This window comes from Austrofundulus limnaeus, unplaced genomic scaffold (assembly GCF_001266775.1).
Source record: "Austrofundulus limnaeus strain Quisiro unplaced genomic scaffold, Austrofundulus_limnaeus-1.0 Scaffold502, whole genome shotgun sequence".
Taxonomy (NCBI): Eukaryota; Metazoa; Chordata; class Actinopteri; order Cyprinodontiformes; family Rivulidae; genus Austrofundulus; species Austrofundulus limnaeus.
In genome coordinates this window covers 338,891-343,180 of record NW_013952904.1, presented here as the reverse complement: position 1 = coordinate 343,180, position 4,290 = coordinate 338,891, and positions in this window count along the sequence as shown.

Here is a 4,290-nt window from a genome sequence, read left to right as displayed (position 1 = left end):
TTCATTCATTCATTCATTCATTGAAGTCACAGAACCAAGGTTGGCAAAAATAACCAAAACATTATGACCACTCAGTTGTTTAACAAGATTTCACAAGAACCCTGAGCAGTTTGATTTTCCTGATTCTAGCTCTATGTTTTCATTCTGCAACGCTAAAAAAATAATAATAAAAATAAAAAAATAATCAGAACTGAGACTTTTACAGGCAGACACGACGGGGCTCTGTGTAAAGCAGCTCACAGAATAAGAGGATGAGCCGGGACAAACGTGCAGATCAGTTCCACTTAACAGGCTCAACAGTAATGTGTCTGCTTCAATTTAAGCAGCACAGCGCAGTGCAGACGACTCCCTCCCCGACGGTGGATACATTTACGCCCTGCACGTCCTCCCATTTCTGTTTACGTCAAACAGGTTCACGCGCTTCCTGCCTGCAGAGGGGAGGGGCTTATTTTGAAACGAGTTAATGAAGAGAGTTTAATCTGAACAGGTGTGGGAGGTCAGAGGCTGAGGGGCTGTCCCTTGAAACCACTTTTTTTTCCTGTTGCATTCCTTTAATAATTAAACAAACATGTCGAGAGCCGAGGAAACGGGGAGGTTAATGTGTTCTGAAACACAAACATACTGAAGAAGCATCTAAACGACAATTAGTGGAGTCTCCTCCACGCTGACACGATAACAGCCACCCACACGTTGACACCGAGAGGGGAAACCTCCATCTGACTGAACGCCTCAAACGTCCAGCTGTTTWACAGTCGACTGCAACTCATTTCAGCCAGTTACTGAATCAAAATGAARCGATTTACGGTACTTTTTGTTGATTTCCTTCGAACCATTGAGAATAAAACATGCAACGGGGCCGCATAGATACATAAACGTTAGCAACTTAATTACAAGTGAAAGACTTTGAACACGGACAAACTCTGACGTGGGTAAATCTGACACTTGGTGATAACATGTGCTTGAATGTGCCATGACTGCCAGTAACATCCATATCTGATTCTGTAATCTGTTCGCAGCTGGTCGTGCTCGGACGCTTCGACAGGAGCGAAGCGGTGGGAACACCTGATTCTATCTCCACAGCAAAAACGCCAGTGTTAATTTAACACCCACAGTGTTAATTTCAACACCAAGTGTCTATATGTGTCCACACTTGCTGGTGTTAAAATAACATTTGTGAAAGWGTTAAATTTTAACACCCATTTTTTGTTAATTTAACACCAACCAGTGTTTAATGTTCAACAATACTGGGTGTCACATTAACATAAAATAGTGTTAGTGTTAAAATATAATGTTAAATGTAACACCAGCCAGTGTTATTCAACAATAGTCATATTAACATTTCAACAGTGTTAAAATTAAGTGTTAAAAGGAACACCAGTGTATTATTATTATTATTATTAACAAAGGAAATTATGTTGTTAAAAGGTTAACAGGCACCACAAGGTGTCAATACACCGTAAATTTGAGAGCGTAAATTTAACACTCAGAGTTAATATCAAACTTGTAGTTAGTAGAAAAGTATAATGGAGTCACCCTTCTTCACACACCAGGACATACCTCTCACTCATGGTGTCGATTTTTGACCAATAACATAAACTTAAAGTTKAACTTGATAAAACTGAACAAGAAAACTAACCAGAACAACTCATTTTTACTCTCGCAAACATCTTTAATAGTCATAAACACGCAAAAACATCATTTCTGCATGATTTCTCAGCAAGGAATGCTGGGTAAATACTGGTCTGTCTGACATGAGGTGGAAGAGGGCGGGGCTTTTCAAAATACTGATTTCTTTTTTTATTTATTTTTTGTTATTATTATTTTATTATCTGTATCGTGATTATTTATTATTCAGAATACTGCTTTCAACACTGTATGGTGTCATATAACAACACTGTTAAATGTTATATAAGACTTAATAGTGGGCGGAGCTTATTCAACACTGTCCAGTGTTGAGACAACACTGAGGAAACCAACATTGTGAATTAACACYAACACTGGGTGTCAGTTTACTCAGAAAGTGTTTATAACACTAGGGGGGTGTTAAATCAACACCCAAACGTTTAACACTGAAATCGTAACACTCCTGTTTTTGCTGTACACCAATGAGACTCAGTTTGTCGAGTGTGTAATCACTGACCCAACACAGACTTCACTCCTTTGTTTCCCCAACATCACCTTACAAACGACTTAACTAACGCGAATTAAAGCATCATTTCTGAATGAGCTCAGTCTCCCAAGAAAACGACTGCAGATGTTTCTGTAATAAAGTGTCATTTTCTGCACGTTTCGCTGCCAAACCCTGATGAAGGGATGTAAAACCCACAGCAATGTGTCACGGTTGGTGTCAAACCCGAGGCCTATCCTTCAGAGTCCAGTTACCACAACCCACCTCCCCTCAGACCAATTTACAGGAGACGTATGAAGTTCCCTTTCGGAATTTACTACTGGTGTCAGTTACCACTGCAGACAGGCAATATACAACTGGGAAGCAGCTCCCTGTGCTCTGAGAAGTAAGAGGAAAGGAGTGTTCAGTGTAATGARAACTGACATGAAGGGCTTTCAGCCAAACATTTGTACTTAAAGGAGCCGATGATGCTTTTAAATCCTTTTTTCATATTTAAATCTTTCAGTTTGGGTCTATATAAAGTGGAACTGCAATGCTTTAGTTGGAATTCCTTCTTTATGTAAACCCACAAGCCCCGCCCCTTTTCTGAGGTGCGTCACAGATCAACTTATTTTGAGGCTGTCTCTTTAAATCCAAACTAGGTGCTTCACACCGTGTGCATGAAGTGAAAAACTCCTGTTTATCAGSTGATTCAAACCAGGAGAAAACTGCGTCACAGATTTGATAATCAGTTCATCTGATAAAACACAATGAATAACTGTGACTCAAGAAGCTTTGCGACAAAAAGACCAACAGGCAGAATAATATCCACGTGAATTCAGCCGCCATCATCTCCCAAAGGTTGTCAAGGACCTGCGTCAAACAGTCCTTTCTGTTTGGTGTCTCAGATTACCTGTTTATTGTGACGTTGGAGCCACAGAAGCCAGTTTGCCTGTGTTTTGTTTGCACATTAAGCAAAGCGTCACCTCACTACAGCAAAAAGAGACGAAGAGCAATGATAAACAGCCAACATGTCTGAACAGACTGCCTCGAACAGAAACAATGTTTAAACTGCTTTTAAAGAAAATCCATATAAAATACTCCAGTCCCGCCCACACGGTTTGATTTGACAGATTTATTCTTAATAAGACAAAGGGTTAATGGGAACCTGAGTCAATGATGCATCAGCAGGACTTAGAGAAAAATGAGAATATATGAATAAGCAGCAAAACGTTTTCTGCTCAGGAGACAAAACAGGCAGTAAAAACTGGCTCATCTTCAGTCGATTTCTCCTCTTAAAAGCCTTTGATTTCTGGCTGCAGGTATAACATCTATGAACCTTTACAGTCGTATTCAAACACAATTTGGTGGCGTTTTATTGATTTGAGCAGAGTTAAGATCCAGATCACAGGTTTGTTTCATGTTCCAAGACAGCGGTGTCTGCCCAGCTTGAAACTGGAGAAGAAAAACCAAAAAGGAAGAAAAGGCGTGTTCMGGTTTGAAAGGAGGAGGAAGAAGAAAAGGAATAATGGAGCAGTTTGCAGTGGGAAGCAGAGRGGGAAACACCAAAACAAGACACAAACCAGAAAGGATGAAAACAATGAGAGGAAGAGGGGCGTGTCAGGGTTTCTAACCCTCCTAYAGCGAACCAGCACCGTGTCGCCACAGAAGCAGGTGTGTGGCTGACTCATGTTTACCTGCAGACAGGAAATGCAGATATTTTGTCGACACGTCAAGATCCTGTCTTTGGATCACCTGTAAACTGAGGTGGGCAGTGACAATGTGAAGCCACTTAAAGGCACAGTGTGTAGGATTTTGTCAAGTCTTTTAGCCGAAACTGAGATAACCACTAATGACAATAATAAAAACATGTCTAATCATTGCAGACAAAGACCTTGTTTTATTATTTTTACCTTATAAAAACCTGTTTATATCTCCATGGTCACGGGTCGCCACACAGGCAGCCGCCATCTTGCACCGCCATCTTGTCTACGAAGGCTCATGAAGGCCAAACTGCGGTGGCGGCGTCAAAAACGGTTTTAGTTGTAATACTATAAATGTAATATTTGTTGTCTGTCATTGTAGCTGGGATAATTTTACTTATTAAAGCTCATAATCTTACCACTGAATATTACCACTTGAAACATCACTAGCCCTGAAGCTGCTGGTAGACATCGCGGTTG